Source organism: Chenopodium album, chromosome 3 (genome assembly GCF_948465745.1).
Source record: "Chenopodium album chromosome 3, dcCheAlbu1.1, whole genome shotgun sequence".
Lineage (NCBI taxonomy): Eukaryota > Viridiplantae > Streptophyta > Magnoliopsida > Caryophyllales > Amaranthaceae > Chenopodium > Chenopodium album.
Genome location: NC_137836.1, coordinates 55,231,399 through 55,255,848, shown reverse-complemented (window position 1 = coordinate 55,255,848; position 24,450 = coordinate 55,231,399). Strand labels below are relative to the sequence as shown.

At 39.3% G+C, this 24,450-nt stretch overlaps 1 non-coding gene across 1 annotated transcript; it reads right to left on the bottom strand.

Annotated features, from left to right (window-relative positions):
- Positions 1-4,994: 4,994 nt before the first annotated feature.
- LOC145625680 (small nucleolar RNA R71) lies at positions 4,995-5,101 on the bottom strand. Its single transcript, XR_014110589.1, has one exon. It is a non-coding gene; the product is annotated as a small nucleolar RNA R71 (small nucleolar RNA).
- Positions 5,102-24,450: the final 19,349 nt, after the last annotated feature.

The following is a 24,450-nucleotide window of genomic DNA, read 5'->3' as shown; positions in this document are numbered from 1 at the left end:
AATACCCGACTTGGGCTTTTGGGAAAAGCACTTGAGTAAGTGTTGAAAATGGCATCACCATTGTGAAAAAATTTGAACACATTTATTACTCGGGTTTTGGTCGGCCTTGTTAACTCCAAGGTATTAGAATCTTGTCTGTGGTCGGGTTGTGGGTGGACTTCCGTTGGAGGTCGTCGTACTTTCGAGACTTACTTTCGAAGTAAGAGCCCCTTGAGGTCGGGCGAAGCACGCGTCAAAGGTATAATTACTATCCTAATCTAGTCATTAAGTTAATTATGCTTTGTGGTTTTATTTATTGCCAGTGCGGTCTTGGTTCGATCGGGTTTCCTTCAGCGGTGAGTCGGACTCACTAAGCCCCAACGCGGATTTGGGCTTATAATATATCGTTGGAAAGATATTTTCAAGCCCCATCCAACTATTCAATCATTGGACCCAGATTATGGACCAAAAAAAACTAGACTAAACGTTTTTATAAAAAAGGACACGAAATGAATGATTTTAAAGGGCACGAAATGAATTATTTTGGGTTTAAAGGCACGAAAAGAGGAAAATAAGTTATGGTTTTGGCAATTCAAAAAAAAAAGTTGTGGTTTAGGGAAATAGGCTAGGAATTGTGTTGGTTTATGAAATGGAAATATGGATTTAAGCACTCCAAGGATTAAATACTCAACCCGACCAATAATGGTAGTGAAAAGTTGTTCATCATCGGGTTTGGTATTGCGGAGACATTTTTAGTTGTCTATAGAAGCCCCCACTTTGACTGAGTTTGTAGAAAGTTCAGTTTTGAAAACGATAGTTAAAGTAGTTGCTAGGGACAGAAAATGATGTAAGACATTCTGCGATCCTAAATCACTCATTAATACACCGATACGTGCAGAAAAATGTTAGTTTTATAGATAAAAGAGTAAAGGGATAGAATGCTTATCTGAAACTAGTGTATCGGTGGCAAATATGTTCGATAGTATTTAACACTAGTGTATCGGTGACAAATGAGTTTGGTAGCTTTCTATGCTTGAAGAAATCCACCGAATGATGTTTGTTGAGATACTTTCCATGCTTTGGGAGAGTCAACTAATGAATTTTGCGGTTTTCTATGCTTGAAGAAATTCACCGGTTAAGATACTTTTCATGCTTGAGGAAAGTTGCCTGATGAATTGATGCTTTTCTACGCTTGAAGAAATCCACTTGTTGAGATACTTTCCACGCTTGAGGATAGTCGACAGATGAATTTATGGTTTTTTATGCTTGAAGAAATCCACCGGTTAAGATACTTTCCATGTTTGAGGAAAAACATGTCTGATAATGAGATTGCAAGTCTCTGTGTATCGAGAATTTTGCCTTGAGAATCATCTTCGCTTGGGATATGATCACTTAAAAATGATGATGGTTCGCTTTTCCCCGAACGTGGGCTTTAGTTGGTTCACTTGTCCCCGAACGTGGGCTGTAGTTGGTTCACTTGTCCCGGAATGTGGGCTGCAAATGGTCCGCTTGTACCCGGACGTGGGCTGTAGGTGGTTTGCTTGTCCCCGAACATGGGTTATAATGGGTTCGCTTGTCCCCAAACGTGGGATGTAGATGGTCCACTTGTCCTCGAACGTGGACCGTAGATGGTTCACTTGTCCCTGAACGTGGGCTGCAAATGGTCCGCTTGTCCCCGGACGTGGGTTGTAGATTGTTCGCTTGTCCCCGAACGTGGGCTGTAAATGATCCGCTTTTCCCAGGACGTGGGCTGTAGATGGTCCACTTGTCCTGGGACGTGGGCTGTAATTGAGACCTGCGAAATAAAATTTGCCAAGGGACTTGTATAGATTGTGATTGAATTGACCAACTAACTTGACCATGTTTGACTTGTCACGACATGACATGTATATAACTTGTGGTTGTGTGTGTATATTGTGTGTATGTGCAGACACAAGCAATCGAAAATGCAAAAGCAAAAATTTTTCGTCATTTTTGTCATTAGACGAGTGGAGGGTACCGACTTTCTCCCGAAAAAGAAAGACGTGAAACTAAACTTTTATTTTCGAATTTCCCTCGATGAGAAAATTTTGAAAAAGTCTTTGAACTTCCTCAAAAGAAAAGACATGAAAAAGGGAAGATGTTTTGAAGTTACTTCTTGAGCAAGACGAAATGAATCGCATAGATTGAATTGCTTATCTTGAAAATAATGTATGCATGATGCATGTTCTTAGGCCAGGAAGCTAAGGACAATTACATCATGTGACACGATAGATGAATGAACTTAGATCATGGAGCTAAGCATCATATATGGTGTAAAGAAGCAATCTTGAACGTCATTTAGGCTTGAAAGCTAAGCACGTATATAGGCCCTGTTTAGTTTTATGTAAACGGTTTTCATGGAAAGTTCATCATTAATGATGGAAAACATTTTCCTTCCCAAAACAAGGGAAGCTATATTTTCCTCTCTTTTCCTTACCTCCTTTTTTACTTCCCTCTCATTCATCCTTACATTTCCACTCTTATTATTTTTTTTTTTGGACATTTCTTGTATGCAACCAAACAAAGGAAAACTAATTTGTAATTGCGTTTTTCCTTGAAAATATGTTTTCCATGAAAACTAATTTTCCATTAAAACAGTATTACATTAAACTAAACAGGACCATAGATTAAGTGAACAATGATTATTGCATAACGAATGTTGCTTAGGTGGAAGTGGCATTTATGCCACTCTTTTATCCTTTTTCTCTAAGGATTCTCCCCTCATTTGCACTTGTTTGGCCCTTTTTCTAAGCATTTTTACCTAGTTTTGTTTCCTCCTTTCGTTTCTCCTTTATCTTCCCTTTTCTTAGTCTTCTCGCCTTCTCTTTATTTTGGATTTCCATGCTTTTGTTTTGTAGGTATTTTGTGCTGAAAGAAAGAGGATTTCAAGGAGCCAAGCAAACAGTTCTACGCGGCATGCTGTGTGGCTGTTGCGCGGGCGCGCACCTTTGGCTGTGCGGGCGCGCATCCCTGTCAGTTTCTGCGCAGCCAGGCTGAAGAAACAGAGCCTAACCAGAGAGTTTGCGCGACCTATTGTGCGGCTTCTGTGCGGGCGCGCAGGTTTACTGTGCGGGCGAGCTTGATTTACCAGTACCCTCAAAGTTGCGGCCGCGTACTATGCTGAGAGGGTGCACACTTCAACTGCGCGGGCGCGCATATGTCGTGTGCGGGCGCGCACCACAGGGTTTCTGATTTCCTTGCGCCTTGTTGCCCAAGTTTCTTTCTTTGGGGGGGGGGAGCCACATATATATATAGACGGGAATCTTTGTAATAGTGGACACTTAGTACTGATTCCATAGGACATTAGCCTAATCTAGAGAGAGAAAGTAGATTATTATTCAAGCATCCTTTATTGTATTCAACTTTGCTCAAGTTTTAATCTTCAATCAATCAAGCAAGAATCTAAGTTTTCATCTTTCATTAATCCTTTCTTTAGTAATCTCTTCTCCTTTCCTTTAGTATTATCTATTTGTTTTATTGTTGCTTATTCTTGTTAATCTTATTAGTTCATCTAGTTGTTATTGATTTTATTGATTTTAATCATGTTTTGTTTTGAGTTTCTTGAGTTTATTTCTAGTTTTGATATTATGTTTAATCTCCCTTCTCTAGGCTAAACTTTTAGCTAGGGGAAGGGGGTAGAAGATATGAGTTGATATTAGATGAATGATGATGGTTGGATTGAACTTATGACATAAATTGATGAAAGACATGATTTTTATTTTCTTGTTATTATTGTTGCACTCTTTTTTATGCTTTCTAGTTTAAATGCATGAAAGTGATTTGAACTAGATCAAGATCATCTCTATTTTAATGATTGCATGAGAATGAGTTATTAAAGTTGAGTTTTTATGGATTGTGCTTCTTTATTCTCTTGATTTGATTGTAACTAATAGGATGCATGAGAATGATCCTTATTTGTGTAGACCTCTTTCATTGATCTGCATATACTATTGCATGAGAATGAATTCTTTAGGTAGAATCTTGTGTTCTTTGGCATGTGTTTCATGATAATCGCCATTATTCCCCTCTTTCTAATCATATTGGACACCCCCGTATCCCTAGCGTTATTTTCCCTTGATTTTAATCATCATTTTCTCGCTTATTTGTAGTTTTAGTGTTCTTACTCAACAAAACAAACAAAAACAATCCCCTTTTCACTCTTGCATTAGTGATTATTGATGTTGAATTAGTGTTGTGCTTCCTTAGTGGTTCGACCCTTTACTTGACACTAACTAGTTTAGTGTAGGGTTAGGTATTATAAATGATTAATTTGATTAGGGTAGTAGCTTAATGACCTATCTAACCCTTGATCAAATTTTTGCGCCGTTGCCGGGGAGGCGGCTTGTTTAGCGTCTATTATTGCTTTTGGTAGAGTCATTTTACTTCCTTTTCTTTTTGTTTTTTTGTTTTATCATCCTTATCATTGCTAATAGTTTGCTTAGCTTTGGTGAATGCTTTGGAGGTCTCAAGGAGCACCCTCACATCAAATTGACCACGAAATCAACCGAACCTTGAGATAAGTCCGTAGGCTTTATCAAGACGAGGGAAGAGGTTTTGGTGATATAGTTGATAGTGAGAGTGATACTTACTCTTCAAGTTCACCAAGCGGATCAATGGCGGGACAAGAAAATGATGTTTTGTTTCGTGAGTTCGGAAATCCAGAGGATTATGAGCTCACGGGAGGGATTTTGCTACCCGTCACGGAAACCAACTTCTTAATCCATTCACAATATAATAGAATGGTACAATCGGAGCAATTTTCCGGAAGTTCAAGTGAGGACCCTATTAAACATTTGGACCGATTTCTTGAATTGTGCACAATGATGCAAACCAATGAAGTCAGTCAAGAATACATTCGTATGCACCTTTTCCGGCAATCTCTCACCGGACGAGCAAAGAAATGGCTAAAGCAAGTAAAGCCTAACACTCTCACAACATGGAGGGAGGTAGTAAAGGCGTTCTTAAAGCGATTTATCTCCGAGGAGAAGACCGCCAAAATCAGAAGGAAAATCGCATCATTTGAGCAAGATGCCGATGAAAGTCTTGGTGAAGCATGGGAGAGATTCAAAGAGTTGGTACAAGCGTGTCCCCACCATGAGTACAATCTAGGGTTGCTCATGCGGTTTTTCTACGACGGATTGGAGCCCATGTCAAGAGCCAATTTGGATGCGGGAGCGGGTGGTCAATTAATCAAAATCCCTCAAAATCAAGTTGAAGCCACAATAGAAGAGGTAGCAAAGAATTACTCTTAGGGGGGGGGGGCGAAGAAGAAATGCTCCAAAGAAAGGTGGTATTTACGAATTGGAGAAAGTTGATCATTACAACATCAAATTGATCAACTAACAAAAGGGCTTTCCGAGTTGAACACGTGTGTGAATGCACGTTCAAGCGGTGGAGCAAGCTCCTCTCAGGTTAACTCTTTCTCTTGTCAAAATTGTGGAGGAACGAACCATGATACATCTTATTGTGGTGGTTTAAGCCCCGATCATGTAGCGGCATACAACACAAGGCAAGAGGGATTTAGAGGAAGCGGCGGTGGAGTAGCTTGGAGACAACCACCACCGGGGTTTGTACCTCAACCTCAACAATGGAACCAACAAGCTCAACCTTCCTACAACTCCAACCCTCAATATCAAAATCCTCCATCTCAACCCAAAAACCCAAGAGGAAGCTATCCAAGGAACAACCAATACAACAATCATACCCAAGCACCTCAAAGAAATCATCAAGAACAAGCACCTCAAGCGGAGCTAACTCAAACTCAACTCCTCCAAGCCATGCATGCGCAAATGCAATCTTTTGGGCAACAAATGCAAGAGATAAGATCTCACAACAAGATGGTTGATTCACAACTAGCTCAATTGGCCGAGAGAACTCCTTTCAATTCACCATCTACTCTACCCGGACAACCACAACCTAACCCATCTCACAACCCAAAACCCGATACATGCAAGGCGATCACATTGAGGTCGGGAACTTCCTATGAAGGGCCAAATAAAGGGGATAGTGAGGAAAAGAAGGGAGGAGAGGAGAGTGTGAATGAAAACAAGGGAGGTGAGAAAGAAAAGGGTGATGAGATAGAAGGAGGTTCGGAGAAGAAGAACCTTGAAAATGAGAAGACAACTTCAATTCCTAGTGAGGCTAGGAATCTTGATGGACCAGTTCCTTTTCCCGGTTGGCTTGCGGAGAGGAAGTTGAATGACAAATTTGCAAAATTTCTTAGTGTCATGAAGAATTTGCAAATCAACCTCCCTTTACTTGAAGTTATGACACAAATTCCATCTTACTCCAAGTTCCTCAAAGATATTCTCACCAACAAGAGGAAGCTCAATGATAAGATTATCACCCTTCCACATCAAGTGAGTACTCTTGTCCAACATAAGATGCCCAAGAAGGAAAAAGACCCGAGAAGTTTCACTTTGCCGGTGAAAATTGGGAACATGGAAGCTAGGGGCGCCTTAGCCGATCTTGGAGCAAGTGTTAGTTTAATCCCTCTATCCATTGCTCAAAAACTCAATATAGAGATGATCCCTACAAGGAAGATAATTCAATTGGCCGATCGGTCGGTGAAATTACCTTGTGGAGAGCTTGAAGATGTTCCAATTCAAGTGGGACACATCTACATATGGAGGAAGATGTTAACACTCCTTTGATTTTGGGACGTGAAGCTCTTAAAACTTTGGGGGCGGTCATAAATTGCAAGAACAACACCATCACATGTGAGGTGGCCGATGAAAAGATTGTCTTTGAGTTTTCTAAGTTGCTCAAGACCCCCATGGTTGAAAAATGCTATAGAGTTGATGTTGTGAATGAGGAGCTAGATTGCTTGGGGAGGGTCGTGATGAGGCCTCTAGATCCAATGATAGAAGCTCTTACATGCAAAGAAGAGTTCCACTCTGAAGAGGCTAAAGAGTTTGTCATGGCAATGGAGGAATCCTCAAAGGAGGAAGTTGAACAACAAGTTGAGATCGAGCTTGAGTCCAAGGAGGAGAAATTAGAGGAGAGTTCTAAGCCTCCTCCCAAGGTAGAACTCAAGCCCCTTCCCCCTTCTTTGAAATATGATTTTCTTGATAAGGAGGGAAAATACCCTATTATTGTCAATGCTACCCTAGATGGTCTTAATTTGGAAAAACTTCTGGATGTTTTGAGAAAATATAAGGATGTGATAGTGTATAGCATTGATTATATCAAGGTATTAGCCCTTCTTTATGCATGCATCGTATTCATCTTGAAGATGATCATTCCACCTCCATTGAACCTCAAAGAAGGTTGAACCCCAACCGTCAAGAGGTTATGAAGAAAGAAATTTTGAAACTACGTGAGGCGGGCATCATCTATGCTATCTCCGATAGCAAATAGGTTAGCCCGGTTCATGTAGTTCCAAAGAAGGGTGGAATGACCATAATCAAGGATGAAAAGGGAGAGGAAATCTCCACCCGGACGGTGACCGGGTGGAGAATGTGCATTGATTATAGGAGATTGAACAAAAACACCAAGAAAGATCATTTTCCTCTCCCTTTCATGGACTAAATGCTTGAAAGGCTTTCTAACCATGCTTTATTTAGTTTCTTGGATGGGTACTCCGGATTTTTCCAAATCCCTATCCATCCAGGTGATCAAGAGAAAACTACTTTCACATGTCCATATGGGACATTTGCATACCGAAGAATGCCATTCGGATTATGCAATGCTCCCTATACTTTTCAAAGATGCATGACTTCCATTTTCTCTGAGATGCTTGAAAAAGAAATTGAAGTTTTCATGGATGATTTTAGTGTTGGTGTCTCGTCTTTTGACACTTGTCTTTTTAACCTTAAAAAAGTTTTGAAAAGGTGTCAAGAGACGAGTTTGGTTTTAAATTGGGAAAAGTGCCATTTTATGGTGGAGGAGGGCATTATCCTCGGCCATAAGGTTTCAACAAATGGCATTGAGGTTGATCCGGCCAAAGTTTCGGTGATTGAAAAGTTGCCCCCTCTTACTTCCATCACGGGGGTACGAGCTTTTCTTGGGCATGCCGGTTTTTACCAGAGGTTTATCAAACAAATTTCATCAATCGCCAAACCTTTGACCGAATTACTACAAAAGGAGGTTGTTTTTAGCTTCAATGAGGCTTGCCTTGAGGCATTTCGTAAGTTCAAGGAAGCTCTCATTTCTTCTCCCATTGTGTAAGCTCCGGATTGGAGCTTGCCTTTAGAGCTAATGTGCGATGCTAGTGACTTTGCAGTAGGTGTCGTTCTTGGTCAAAAGAAAGAAGGGAAATAATGTGTCATCTACTATGCAAGTAGGACTCTCGATGAGGCTCAAAAGAATTATACAACAATGGAAAAAGAGATGCTAGCGGTAGTGTTTGCATTCGATAAGTTTCGGTCTTATCTTATATGCTCAAAAGTTATTTTGTACACGGATCACATCGCGGTGCGATATCTCATGACCAAGAAAGAAGCAAAGCCTCGCTTGATCCGTTGGGTTCTCTCTCTCCAAGCCTTTCACATGGAAATGAGGGACAAAAAGGGAGCGAAGAACTTTGTAGCGGATCATTTGTCTAGGCTACCTTTTGAGAACAAAGAGTATGTACCGATGAATGATGAGAAGGGTTCGAGGCACTCATGGCTATGGTGTCAACTTCTACCCCTTGGTATGCGGATATAGCCAACTATCTTGCTTGTGGATTCGTTCACCTGGAGTTTTCTTCTCAACAAAAGCAGAAGTTTTTCAAGGAAGTGAGGAGGTACTTTTTGAACGACCCATACCTATTCAAGCAATGTGGAGATGGCCTTTTTCGGAAGTGTATTCCAGATCATGAAATTCAAGGAGTTCTTGAGCATTGCCACTCACTACCATGTGGAGGACATGGTGGTGTTGACAAAAAAGTGGTAAAAAACTCTCAAACTTTATTTTGGTGGCCGACAATGCATAGAGACGCCCACAAATTCGTTGCGCAATGTGATAGATGTCAAAGGAGCGGAGGCATTACCAAGAGGGACGAAATGCTCCAACAAAGTGTTTTAGAAGTTGAGGCATTTGATGTATGGGGAGTGGACTTTATGGGGCCTTTCGTTTCTTCTTGTGGAAATCTATATATCATGGTAGCGGTTGATTATGTGACAAAATGGATTGAAGCCATACCCTCACCTACCAATGATCACAAGGTTGTGCTTAAGCTTCTAAAGAAGATCATTTTTCCTAGGTTTGGGGTTCCGAGGGTGCTAATTAGTGATGGAGGCTCCCATTTCGCCAAAAAGAAATTTGAAGCTCTTCTCAAGGGGTATGGCGTTCATCACAAGGTTGGATTAACTTACCACCCTCAAACTCAAGGACAACTGGAGGTCTCGAATCGTGAAATCAAAAATCTTCTTGAAAGGATGGTGAACAAATCAAGGAAAGATTGGTCTCTCAAACTTGATGACACACTATGGGCTCTTAGGACGGCGTACTAGACTCCAATCGGCATGACCCTATAGGTTGGTCTATGGAAAGGCTTGTCACTTGCCGGTTGAGTTAGAATACAAGGCTTGTGGGCCATCAAAGAGCTCAATATGGATTTATCGTTGACCGGTGAGAAGAGATTGCTTAAGCTCAATGAACTTGAAGAGCTTAGAGATGATGCTTATCAGAGCTCAAGGTAATATATGGAGAAGACCAAAAAGTGCCATGACCAACATATTCGAAACAAGAGCTTTAAGGTTAGAGACAAGGTTTTGCTTTTCAACTCAAGGCTTCGTTTATTTCTGGGTAAATTCAAATCAAAGTGGTTGGGTCCTTTTGTGATATCAAAGACTACTCCTTATGGCTCCTTTGAGTTAGATGCGGATGGTAACAAGTTTATGGTTAATGGTCATTGTTTAAAGCATTACTTTTGCAAGGAAGAAGTTAGTATCATAAAATGTATAATGCTTGATCCTTTGGATCCCAAGCCTCTCACTTGAAGAATTTTCCTCATGGTCAAGCTAGTGACTTCATAAAGAAGCGCTTCTAGGGAGGCAACCCGAGTTTCTAACTCCTTTCTATATTTTTTTCAATATTCCGATTTCACTTTCTTTTTTTTGAATTTGAATTTTATTTTTCCCCTTTTGGTTGATAGGTGTTTGGATGATGAAGGAGTAAAGGATTTTCTATATCGAAGATGAGAGGAGAAAGAAATTGAAGTTTTTTCTGCGCGGCCTTGTGCCCGACATATGTGCGGGCACACAGTGCAAAGTGTGCGGGCGCGCAGCCCTGTCAGAACCCGCACACTTTTATTTAAAATTGGAGATTTAAGACAGAAGGTTTGCGCGACCTAGTGCGCGACCTCTGTGCGAGCGCGCAGGGAAGGGTGTGCGGGCGTGCAAGCACTGTTAGAACCCGCACACTTTTATTCAAAATTGGAGAATTGAGGAAGTGAGTCTGCGCGACTTAGTGCGCGACCCCTGTGCGGGCGCGCAAAGCTGGGAAAATCGGGTTTTAACCTCTTTTTCTCCATTTCGCCCTCATATTTTCACAAACCTTTTTTCATGCTCTCTTCTCTCTCCTTACAAACTCAAACCCTAACCTTCCAATTTCACCCATTTCTCTCAAATTCCATTGATTTTCCTTCAAATCCATCAAAAATTTTCACTCTACTCACAAATTTACCCACTTTCTCTCTCCAAAATACCAAAAAATCCTCCATTTTCATGGTGTGCAAGCTTAGTTGAAGGTGGAGTTCTTGGGGGTTCTTAGTGGTGTTCAAGCTTCTACTAAGTGGTATAACTCTAAATTTTGCTATTTTATTGCTTAGTTTCACGTGTTTATGCAAAATTTTTAGTTATTAAGCATGGATTAGCTTGAGTGAGTTTCATGTGATTTTGATTTTCTTTGCTAAGGATTTGTTGGTTGTTAGTGTGATATTTAGTGATTTTGGGACATTGTTGTTAACATTATTGATTTGGAAGCTATTTTCATGAAATTAAGTTGAGCAATTTTGTGTTAGTATTGATGATAATGCAACTATTTTCATAAAAATTGCTTATTATGATAATGTATTGTGATTGAGTGCTTTGTTGTTGATTCTAGTTGTTTTTGGAGCTATATTTGTGTGGTTAGTTGTTGGTACTAACCTTTTTGTAGATTGTTAAGGCTTGGGTTGTTGTTATTGTGTTTCAACTAGAGGTTGAGTTCTAAGGGAGTTCTCTTTTGGTTTGGTTGTTTGAATTGCTTGAGGCCACAATGAGCAAAAGGAAGAGTAGAAAAGAGCCCCGGTTAAGGGTTGAGGAACCGAGTACTCAAACTCAACAAACTCAAGCTCAAGGACCAAATGTTCCCCCTCGATTGAAATTCTTGAACAAGGTCCATGCTACTTTCTTTAATGACCTTCAAGGACGAAAGCTAAACCCCTCGAGACACTATGACCAATGCTCCATGAGAGCTTTAGGGATTGACGATGACATAAGGTCGCTCCTTGACAACTTAGGGATGAATGAGTTCATCAAGCATCAATTTCGAACATATAAAGAGCCCACCTTCGAATTCTTGGCCTCATTTGAAAAGGAGCCTTATGGGAACAACAACTTCCAAATTTCCTTCCAACTATTCAACAACCAGCACACTATGACTCTTAGTGATCTCAATACATTGTTGGATTTGAACCCTGAGGCGGGCCTCCTTGCCCCTTCATTGAGCCTATTCCCAGAGTACGATGCATTTTGATGGTGGCAAACGATTACCAATTTTGAAGAGTTCAGCACTAGGTATTCGGTGGCCAACCATATTATCTACCCTGTTCTCTGTATCCTTCACCGCATTCTGGGGTTTGCGGTGTTTAGCAAGCAAGACTTGAGTAAGCTCTCGCATGAAGAGCTCTTTACTTTGTGGGTTGCTACTAGGGAGGAATTGAGAGGGCGGCTCAACATGGGGTACTGCTTCGTCATGTGCTGCAAGGCAATCAAGTCGGGTCATAAGACGGGAGAAATTGCCCTTGGTTGGATGATCACAAGGATTGCCAAGAAGCTTAACTATGAATGCTTCTTCCCCTCATGCACTCAAATTGGGTCCGACAAGGATCTATTCATTGACATACAACAAATGAGAAGGTCGGGGTTCCTCCAAGGAACTTCAGATGCCAAAAATTTTCGTGCTTGGATTGTTGACCGCGAGCACCATTGTTTCTTGCCTTACCCTAGTCGTACATTCTTGGAGCGGAACGCTAGGAATGTATGGAAAATTCCGCGAGACAATGGTGTGTTACCCACTGCTTTGGGTGGCGCAAGGAATATGGTAGTCGATCAGCAATAACAACAAGAGCAATAACAACAACAACAATAACAACAACAACAACAATAGCAGCAACAACAACAGCAGCAATAACAACATCAGCAACAACAACAACAACATCATCAACAACAGCAAGAACATCAAGGCATGAGTAGCCTTGAACAACAAATGATGAGCATGCAACTTGGCATGCAGAGCCTGATGGAGAACCAACAGCGTATGTTTATGCAAACCCAAGCTCTCTATGGTGCGGCTGTGAATAAGGGTGAGGTCACCCCCCTGGTCAATTACCCCTATTGGCCACCCCAACAAGGCCCGATCCCTTAGTGGCAGGGATCGCAACCTACTTGGCCCTATTGGAAAGGGCCCTCCTCCCACGGTGTTTCCCGGGTAGACTACCCGACGGAAACCGGTTACAATTATCGTGCCTCGGGGGGGGGGGGGGAGCGATTTTAGGGGTGAACCCAACTATCCATATGTCGACCCTACCCACCCTTCCCTTCTTCAGCTTCCCGCCCCTTTCGACCCGTTGCCTCAATGGTAACAAGACCTTTTTCGAGGTCACTATGGTTGTCCTCCGGGTTTCACTGGTGGTTGGGACCTACACGGCATCCCTCTGGACGGTTTCTCTTACGACACCGAGGATGATGGAGATGATGACGAAGCCGGCCCTAGTGGCCGCTAGCCCCCCTTGTTCTTTATTTCTTCCCTTTGCCCCCTCCCAATGTTTTGATTTGGCGCACCACGGACGATGCATTGTTTTAGTGTGGGGGGGGGGGGTGTGTAAGAAGCAAAGGGATTTTTTTTTAGTGTGGGGGAAGTCTTATCATCATGCTAGTGTGGAGGGGATTTCATTGTAGGTGGTAGAGCTCTCGTGGTTCGGTTGGCTTTATCATGTTTTGATGTTGATTTATCTTCTTGATTGTGATGATGATGTCTCTGGGTGATTTTGATGAGCTTTTACTAATGAATTTTCAAGTGTTTGTGTAGGTGATGGCGCTCCTTTGAAGAAAAATCTAAACTCCCGATAGTCCAAATTTCCCTTAATCCAATTTTTTTTTTAGATTGTTTTATTTTATTTCTATTTCTTCATTTTGTTTAAAGTCTTAGTTTCCTTCTTTGATTTTTAACTTTTTTATTTATTTTTGTTTTATCTCAGTCGTTTCTTTCGTTTTGGCTCACTTTTCAAGCTTGGAAATGGAGATAAAGGAAGTTAAGGGGCAAATCGAGCCCCCTCGGTGAGATTGCATAATTTATCTTGTCTTCATTTCAAGCGATGTTTGGTGAGACCTTTCCTCTCTTTTACTTTATTTTTCTTTGGGTGTTTAGCTTAGGTTTAGCTTAGGAAAAAGTTCAATGATTCGAGGTTTTTTGCTTTTGGTTATATGGAACTTGGGATCGTTGATGTTGTTATCGAACGATCACTTGTATGACGATTGGGATTTAATAGGATTATATGCCTCATATGTGAACCTTTTTTATTTCTTCCTCTTTCTTTTGTTCTGTTTTCCCCTTTTTGTGTTACAAGCATAATTTTGACAATTTGAAATGATTTTTGATTTGTAATTTGCTCACTCTTTTGGATTGGTTTGCCTCTAATGACGATGTGTCTTTAAAAGCTTATCTTCCTAGTTGATGAGGGTTTACACGGTTTGAGAATGTTTTGGGTTGAATTAGACACATTGTAAGCTAAGGTAGCCCGGTTTAGAACTATTGAGGACGTTTGAACCCATAGTTCACGGGAAAGTGGTAAGATGGTGTTGCTCTCTATGGTGGATAGGATTCCCCTGGTTGGTATTTGCTATATTTCTTATCCCGTGTGAGCGTCATTTGTTCTAGCCTTCATCATTCTTGTGAGCGGCATTTAGGATCCTTAACTATGCATATCTTAATCTTTGTGTTGGTGTCTAGCTCCTAAGATCGTGACCATATAACTCTAGAGGAGGAAGAGGGCATTTCTTCTCATTTTTCTTTGTTTTCTTTGTGTTTTGTTACAAATTTGGTTTTCATTTTTACATTCACCCACTTGCTAACCAATTTGAGCCTTATTTCCCCTTTCTTGTCTTAGCCATATTACAAACCTATCGGCCTATGTTCTACCAACCCTTGTAGTTAGTGAAGCATTGGCTTGTGAGGTTCGACTTTGATAATGTTGAAATTGAGCAAGAAAGTTGTGTAATTTGGTTCAAGTAAGGTTTTGAAAGATTATTCATGAAAAGAGTATGCAAAAAGGTTTGGCAAGAAAGTTGAAACTCATGAAAACCAAGCAAGCAAAAAAAAAAAAAAAAAAAATTGAAAAAGATTGAAGTAATGTGGTGTGGTTTGTTTTGAAAGGTTGTAAGTTTGAGAATAGGTTAAATTCTTAGGATGTTCTTGAGAGATGGCCACTCTTATGCTTCACTTAGGAATTGCCACCAAAATTTTCAAATTGTTTCCCAACCTTAACCCCTAGCCATGACATTACAACCCTACTTAAGACCCTTGGATTTTAGAGGGGCGTGGTCAAAGAACGGTGGAGGGAGGTAGATTTCAACCCTATGGAGAAAGTATGCATAGTTGAGATGTCGGGATGACCTTATAATTCCACATAAAAATTTCTTTTTCCCGTTCCCTTGAGGAATCATGAGGAGCTAGCTAGGGGATAAATTGAAGCTAGTGGAGAGAACACGGACCCGTCTTGGTTGGGGCTAAGGAGGATAATGAAATCATTATTAGTTCTCTATGCTTAGCTTAGGTTTGTCTTTTTTAACCTTGAGCATCTTTGAGCGTGTTTTCCCTCTTTGAATTGAGAAAGATAAGTATTCTTTGGTGCATTTATTTGCATGTGAGTCCAATTGGAGCATTTCATTACCTTGAGGCATGATTAGTTTTGCTAAAACCTTGTCATGTTACGTTTGTTGTGTTTGTCTTTTTGTTCCAGTTTTCCTTGCTTGAGGACAACCAAGAGGCAAGTATGGGGGATTTTGATGAGTGGCATTTATGCCAGTATTTTATCCTTTTTCTCTAAGGATTCTCCCCTCATTTGCACTTGTTTGTCCCTTTTTCTAAGCATTTTTACCTATTTTTGTTTCCTCCTTTCGTTTCTCTTTTATCTTCCCTTTTCTTAGTCTTCTCGCCTTCTCTTTATTTTGATTTCCATGCTTTTGTTTTGTAGGTATTTTGTGCCGAAAGAAAGAGGATTTCAAGGAGCCAAGCAAACTGTTCTGCGCGGCATGCTGTGCGGCTATTGCGCGGGCGCGCACCATTAGCTGTGCGGGCGCGCAGCCCTATCAGAACCCGCGCAGCCAGGCTGAAGAAACAGAGCCAAACCAGAGAGTTTGCGCGACCTATTGTGCGGCTTTTGTGCGGGCGCGCGACCTACTGCGCAGGCGCGCTGGTTTACTGTGCGGGCACGCTTGATTTCCCCGTACCCTTAAAGTTGCGGCCGCGCACTATGCTGAGAGGGCGCACACTTCTACTGCGCGGGCGCGCATATGTCGTGTGCGGGCGCGCACTGCTGGGTTTCTGATTTCCTTGCGCCTTGTTGCCCAAGTTTCTTTCTTTTTGGGGGAGCCACATATATATAGACGGGACTCTTTGTAATAGAGGACACTTAGTACTGATTCCATAGGACATTAGCCTAATCTAGAGAGAGAAAGTAGATTGTTATTCACGCATCCTTTATTGTATTCAACTTTGCTCAAGTTTTAATCTTCAATCAATCAAGCAAGAATCCAAGTTTTCATCTTTCATTAATCCTTTCTTTAGTAATCTCTTCTCCTTTCCTTTAGTATTATCTTTTTGTTTTATTGTTGCTTATTCTTGTTAATCTTATTAGTTCATCTAGTTGTTATTGATTTCATTGATTTTAATCATGTTTTGTTTTGAGTTTCTTGAGTTTATTTCTAGTTTTGATATTATGTTTAATCTCCCTTCTCTAGGCTAAACTTGTAGCTAGGGGAAGGGGGTAGAAGATATGAGTTGATATTGGATGAATGATGATGGTTGGATTGAACTTATGCCATAAATTGATGAAAGACATGATTTTTATTAGCTTGAGATTATTGTTGCACTCTTTTTGATGCTTTCTAGTTTAAATGCATGAAAGTGATTTGAACTAGATTAAGATCATCTCTATTTTAATGATTGCATGAGAATGAGTTATTAAAGTGGAGTTTTTATGGATTGTGCTTCTTTATTATCTTGATTTGATTGTAACTAATAGGATGCATGAGAATGATCCTTATTATTGTAGACCTTTTCATTGATTTTCCTAGACTATTACATGAGAATGAATTTTTTAGGTAGAATCTTGTGTTCTTTGGCATGTGTTTCATGATAATCTCCATTATTCCCCTCTTTCTAATCATATTGGACACCCCCGTATCCCTAGCGTTATTTTCCCTTCATTTTAATCATCATTTTCTTGCTTATTTGTAGTTTTAGTGTTCTTACTCAACAAAACAAACAAAAACAATCCCCTTTTCACTCTTGCATTAGTGATTATTGATGTTGAATTAGTGTGCTTCCTTAGTGGTTCGACCCTTTACTTGCCACTAACTAGTTTAGTGTAGGTTTAGGTATTATAAATGATTAATTTGATTAGGGTAGTAGCTTAATGACCTATCTAACCCTTGATCATTAGGTCAAGGAGCTAAGCACAATATGCAATGCATGAAGCAAATCATTAATATATAAATGTTGCTAAGCACATTATGGATGTGTGAAAACAATGAACATTTCTCATGTAAGGAAGATAAGCAAGTATACAATGTTTCTTATAATGAATTTTGTCTTGAAAGTTGATGAAGAATATGTAGTAGGGAAACAAGATTTCATGATAAAGGGTTCCAAGATGATATGGCTCTGTATGTGTGAAATAAGTGTGTGAAGGTGATACTATGGTGAGGCTGCAAAGGCTATGATGATGGAAAGAGATATGAGAAGAGTCGAAATGGTGACCCTTCAGGCTAGGTAGGCTAAATGATGTGGGTTTAAGCCCAAAAGTCTAGATCTAGATGGATAGGGTCATAGGAATAAGCATTGGATATTCTACGACTCGATCATGCATATGAATGTGGTCGCACCTCAATGTGAGGTTGCCTATGTATCTGTTAGGAATCAGGCCGAACGTAGCTCTAACCAAACTTTACACAAGTGTATGTACACCTCAAATAGGTCTTTCAAGAATTGTAATATGGTTAAGTTGATGGTTTAAAGAAAAAAAAGGGTACAAGGCACAATACCCGAGATAACCCCCAAGATGTGTAATTGTGAATCAATGTGGAAAATCTCGGATCATACGGTCAATCACTCACTTAGCATTCTTGTTTCTCAGGCACAGTATCAAGCACTCGATGAGAGACGCAATTTGAGACGTGTTCAAATCGAAGACATAAGAACACTTTCCATTAGACATTTTTTTTAGCTTGCTTTATGACTGTTACACAAATTACACACCCTCCCATCCCAGGGTTAAGTGAATGTGGGTTGAATAAATAAGGTCAATCATTGGACGAGGCTCAAAGTGGTTGACGAAGAAATGGATATGTGATTGAATGGTTAATAGGGAATGAAAGCGTTGCAAAGGTGCCTCAAGTCATTGGTGTACCTTGAGTTTAGTTTGGTAATTGATTTTTTTTTTTTTGTGCTAATAACATGATCTAATGTAGAAAGAGATGCTTTTTTATGAAGAAGGTAAGAAATGTGACACATAGACACATGGATAAGGAGAATCTATGCTAGACTTTATAGGTGAAGGGTTTGAAACAAAAGAATCAGAAAACATGAAATCTTGGTGAGATGCTTGCATCATGCTTTGTCTTCATGGTTGTTTATGAGTTACTTCTTTCCTCCATGTGAGGAAAAAAGTTTGTTGTTGTTCATGATTTAATTGGAAGGAAAGAAGGAAGCAGTGATGTTCCCCTTATTCTTCTAACTATTGCCTAGTGATTTTAGACTCAAGTACTGTGTAAGGATGAACTCACTTAATGCAATAACTCAATTCTCGAATTATAAAGAAAGAGTGTATGAAACAATTTTGAAATCTGATGGGAAATACTCCACTCATTCCTATTACGACAAAAACAACGCATGCATGGTCCCAGTATATGATCATAAACAATATAGTGCATTACTCGAAGACAAAGTGTGTGCAATGACTCAACATGTGTGATGAGGTGAGTTTATTAAGACTCTTGGTATGATCGCATGGCTAGATATGAGGACGTTGTGAAAAACAAAGGAGTAAAGGACCCAAGGACCAAACAGCACGGAAGACTAAAAGACAAACTAACTTCATTAATTTTGTCCAATTTTAATGTTTGTGAAATTTACTAGGTGGAAATTGTCCATTGGAAATCGTTAATTATAAATAATATCAACCACAATCAAAGACAATGAACACATGTTAAGGTTAGCACAAAAAATCACAAGAAACTAGGAAAAAGGACTAGAATTCTAGAAGAGTTAGGACTCATGGATATATACAAAAAAAATTAAAATAAAAATCTACATTCCTATGTTATACGAGTTAACATGGATTAAAGGACTTAGCAAAGACTAGCTTGACACGAAAAGATACACCAAAAAAAAAAAAAAAAAAAGGAAAGTTGACGCTAAAAAGACACCTAAACTGGAGAGTCTATAGTATATCGGTTATAACTTTTATTTGTGACTCTGATTTGAACGAAACCAACTCCAAATGAAAGATAAAACTTGGGGCTACAAATCCATAGGTGGCACGACACGTAACTCTTTCTAGAACTCCAGCTATGACCAAAACAAGTTGACTCTTGTGCAGGATAGGAGAATAAAAATTCGGGTTGACTCAAATTAAAATAAAAAATTCTATGACTTGACTATGCAAAAAAAAGGGGGGGTTTGATAAAAGAAAAAAATAATTTACAAAAAGTGAATAAAAAAATGCACATATAAGAACATCGCCAAGCATGATGCAATGAAGTTCGCAACCTAAAGTCAAGATCTATGTTCCACTATGGTCAAGCTTTTGGGTGTCAAAGGGTACCATGGTTAAGAGTTTGGACGTGTTAGCATGGTAGCCTTCCTTGAGGGTGTATGCTAACGGGCGGCTCCGCGAATTTGTGATGAAATCGAACTCGACTCCATGGTTTGGGTGGACTTAAAAACTCGGATCAAACCTTATTGCCATAAGCGTTTTCGGGTTCATAAGGCTTAAATCCCTCGGGCTATCAATGTACGTAAAACACGTACTATTGTGGAAAAATAGGTAACCTAAAAAGCATATATATGAATATATGACAATTCCAATTAAATCACAGGAATACAATTCAAGAATCTTTTAAGTCTCATCCACTCATCTTAATTAAATACCGATCACTCAAATTGATAAATATAACCAAGAATCCTCCCCAGTAGAGTCGCCAAATTGTAAGCGTCTTTTGAAGTGCGCCTACGTTAAGTATGTGGTGAATATGATTGACACTCATAAGAAGTGGGAATTGACGTATACGATTAGGGACAAATGAAGTAGGGAGCCGCCAATGAAAGGCTAAAGTCGTATAACCTAATCAAAAGTAATTCCTAAATCCTCTAACTAATGTAGATAGGGAAGTAGGGTCGAATCCACAGAGAAACGAGTCTTTCTATTCCTAATTAATTAAAATAATCTAGATTATAAAGTAACCAAAATATTATAATCGAAGGAAACTAAACTACGAAGATTACGAATAAGGAGAAAACAATGAATAAAAGGCCTAGGGCATAGGTTCACCAATAAATAATATTCCAGGGTAAAACATAATAATCAATCATCAATGCATAAATTAATAAGATCATAAAGGGCTTTCGCTACGTATTACAATCACACAATTAATCTACCGGTATAAAATCTCCTCTCTCGAATCTCGACTTAACCATTTATAAATTAACATGCCTATTGAAACTAGACCTAAACATTAATTCTCATCTTTCGAATCTCGAATCAATATTGTCAAACTCATGCATAAAGATCTGCGCAAATCTAGTTACAGTGCATTAAATCAATCAATAGGAAATTTATCCAGCATTGACAATTAACAACAATAAATTACCCCTTCATATTATTTATGGATCCCCAAGAACCCTAGAAATAAAACTACTCACACATAATAAAAACTAAACTAATCAAAGCAATAAAAAAAGACATGATCAAAGGAATAAAATAAATAACTAAGATTAAGAGAAGAGAAATCGTTACCAAAGAAATCTGGAATTAAGAATAAAATAAAGAACAAAGTATAAGAGAGAGAAACTAATCTAAAAGCTAAGTAGAGAGAGAAAATCTAAGAAAGAATTAAGAAAGAGTAAAAGGAGATGCTAAACTCGCTTAACGGAAAAGTATTTATACTAAGCAAAAATCCTAAACTAAAACAAACTTTAACGTTGATAATTAACCCCTAATAATAACACGCGCCCGATCAGGTGAGGCACCGCCCGATCGGGCGCGCCTTTTTCCCTTAGATGTACTTCTTCGCGCCGGCCGGGCGCGAGATCGGGCGCCAGCCTTGCCTCCCTTGCCCGGCCGGGCGCGCCTCCAGGCGCCAGCCTCTTTGGCCGGGCGGCACTCTTGGGCCACTATTTGGACTTCGATTGGGCTCCAATTCTTCGGCCAATCCGGATTTCCTCTTCGGGTCTTGCATACTTGGTCCAAATGCCCCGGTATCACCTATAAAGAGCCCTTAATCACCGGTTCGATGGCACTAACCGGCCCTGGGCTTCAAAGATGGTCGTGCTTCTTCAATGCTCGTAATTGCTCTATAATATCTAGGGAAAATGCTCCAAAAGCGCAAATCCCTATAAAAGTCAACAAAATCAACGAAAACACTAGAAAACACCAATTAGTAATAAAAGTGGCTCAAAAGAGCCAAAAACACTACCAATTATGACCAAGGGATGGGGGTAAAATACTATATCAAATAGACACATCAAACTCCCCCAAGCCAAACCTTTGCTTGTCCCTAAGCAAAGATCTCATCAATGAATAAATAAATATGCTTCACCCCAAAAGTAAAAATCAAGCATAAACGATTCAAGGTAAATCAAATAAACATGCTTCAAAATCAACTAATCAAATCCATACAATTACCTTTCCTCCCTAACAATTGTCAAAGAGAGCAAACCACAAGAGCATATAGAATTCAAGACTAGTGCTCACACACGCAACTCTCATTTATGTGGCTAGTAAAAGATGTACTCGATCGCTATCCAACCAACCCCTTTATTGTGAACAATGCCCTCCCAACTCACACTCTCGTGTGTATAAAAAGATGTACGCTCAACCTACTAGTCGACTCCAAATATGTCCAATCGTAACTTGCATTGATAAACAACACTTTCACATTCATACAACTCTATGCACAAAGGTCGGAAGGTCTTTAAAGCTTGTAATGTAAGACTAGGGTAAAGGGTAGGAATCATTTGGGAACAAGTGAGAGAAAAGCTATGCTTAAGGGAGTAAATCCTAGTAAAACCCATGATCAAAATAAATAATGATCAACAAATCTCCAACATACTCAGCTCCATAAAAAATTCACCAAACACACTCCAATTATAAACAACAATCCCAACACTTACAATTTCATTCATAAGATATAATAATGAAGAACTGGAGTGAATAAACAAACTTTATTTTCCAACTTGAATTTTTCATTGAAGCTCAATTTTTTTCTTTTGATTTTTTTCTATTGAAGTTCACTAATTTTTTTCATTTTTTTTTTCTTGAACTTCTTTTTTTTTTTCATAACATCATGCTTTATATTTTTTTCTCAAGAAAATATAACTTTCAAACTCATCAAAAATAAACATGATCAAGAACAAAATAACTCCTCAAAACACACCCAATTATTGCAAATAATAAGCACACTACAAACTCCCTCACCTCACTCACTAATAGCTCCCCCAAGCCAAGCTTGGGACTGATAGAGGAATAAACTAGTCGTTAATTGCCTATCCCAAAATCAAACACTATTTATAAAATCCTAAACCAACCTAAAACAAGTATAGGTAAGTATAGGGTCGAACCCAAAGGAGTTAGTTGGTGTTATCTTTAGCCTAAATCAAGCTATTTCGGAGATTTAAGTGACAAAATGGTTGGTGTTATGATAGCAAAATTAGACTAGTCAAGTAATTCAATAAGATAAATGCTAGGGATATTGGTTCCACATGCTAATTCAATAATCGTGCTAATCGACAATTTCTTCGTTTGATTCAAGCATTGCAAAGGACAAACAATAGTAGCAATCAAGATAGTTCAAGAGCTATCTTCTAGAGGCCAAACTAGGGGTCACTATGAATGGCTAATCAAGGAAATTCACAATCAAACTCAATCAATTAAAGCAATTCTCAAATTGATGGGTCATGTCATTAAGAAATGCAATGCAATCTAGATTAATCTTATAGGTTGATCATTCCTAATCTAATTAATCACATGCAAAACTATGTCAACCAATTTAATTGCAACAATTCAATCAATCAAAGATCATCAACTAGCACAAATTATCAATCAAGCATGCTTCCCCTTCTCCCTAGCAACTAATCTACTCACTAATCATGGTAAAACTCAAGAACAAATCACTAGAATTAGCATTGATCATCATTCTAAATCAAAATCAAGAGAAAGCAATATCAACTACAATATCCAATTCAAATCCAAGCAATACAAACAATCAAAGATGAAACTAAATCAATCAAGTAAGAGATGAACTAGAAGAAGAAAATCTTACTAACATTAATGATTGAAAACGAAGAAATCCAAGCTCAATTGATCCAATGTTTAAATACAAATACAATACCAAGAACTTCTCTCTCTAAAATTAAGCTAATGAAAATTATCTAAAAGTTATCTTCAAAAAGGAATTACAAGTGTATTTATAGGCAAAGAAGAAAAACGGGATTCCCGCGCCCTCTCCAATAAACCCCGCTCCCATGAAAAATAGGTACGGAAGCCATTAAAAACTCCGCGGGCTTTCTAGGAAACACCCGCGCCCGTGGGTCTTCTAGCCCGCGCCCGCGGCAAAAGCACCCGCGCCCGCGACAAAAGCGCGGCGAATCCCCTGCTCCCAAAGGGTGATCAAACGGCCGCGGTCTCTCTGGTACGAGCGGGCTCTCCAAACTACCCGCGCCCGCGACAAGCCCGCGGCCAGACTGCGGAGAGTTCCTGGTCGAAATCTGCCAATTTGGTGCATAAGAGCCCGCGCCCGCGGTCTTCAGTACCCGCGCCTGCGGTAGACTGGCAGGGCTTGATGCCCTCTCCATGCCCTCTCTAAGCCCTCTCCAAGCCGATTATTTCTTCCTTGCTTAGTCAATATAGCCCATCTTGATTCCCTTGCAGAAACAAATCCTAGGTACCTACAAAAACAAACAACGAAAAGGAATAAAATGGAAAAAGAACCAAATAAAAGGAAAACACGAAGAAAACACGAAAAACACAAGGAAAGAAAGAAAGAAAGGAATTAAAGGAAAAAGGACAAAAAATAAGATAAGAAAGCATAAAAAGGAAGATGAAATCATCTTAAAAGACTACCCTATGAGTGTCATCATCAGGGACTAGTAACCAATGAGGCAAAATAGGCTTGTAATGTGGCAAATAAACAACAAAAAGTCAAGGCAACAACATGGGTAGCAAGAAGGGAACAAATGTATCTACAATCATCTGGAGGGTACCTAAGAGAACAAATGCCTTCGTCCTCCTCAATGTGCATAATAATGAGTCATATAAATATTACTTATAGTTGCAAACCAATACTCAAATTCATTGACATACCAGGAACTATCACACATTCCTAACCAAATCAACTAGTCAAGCACTATATTCACAAGTAGTTGGACAAAATTGACGCATGTTTAGGTTTCAAGGCAATCAAACATCAAATCATGATCAACTAATCCAGCGTGCTTATCATCATATACCAAGAATCAAAACAATTTTCTCAAGTAAGGGGCACAGGGAAGCATGATTTACAATTTGTTGGAACCTATTTTTGGATTTTTGTTTTTTTTTTTTTGCATTTTTTTTTTTTTTGCATTTTTTTTTTTTTTTTTTTTGCATTTTTCATATATAAGAAAGCAATAAAACTAACCTAGAAATCAATAAATCTAAACTAAGAAAACACACCAAAAACAAAAAAAAAGAGAGAAAGAAAGATACCAAATCAAAAATCTCCCCAAGCCAGAATCAAACAATGTCCTCATTGGCTCGGGAACTAGCCCAACATAGCTAGTCCT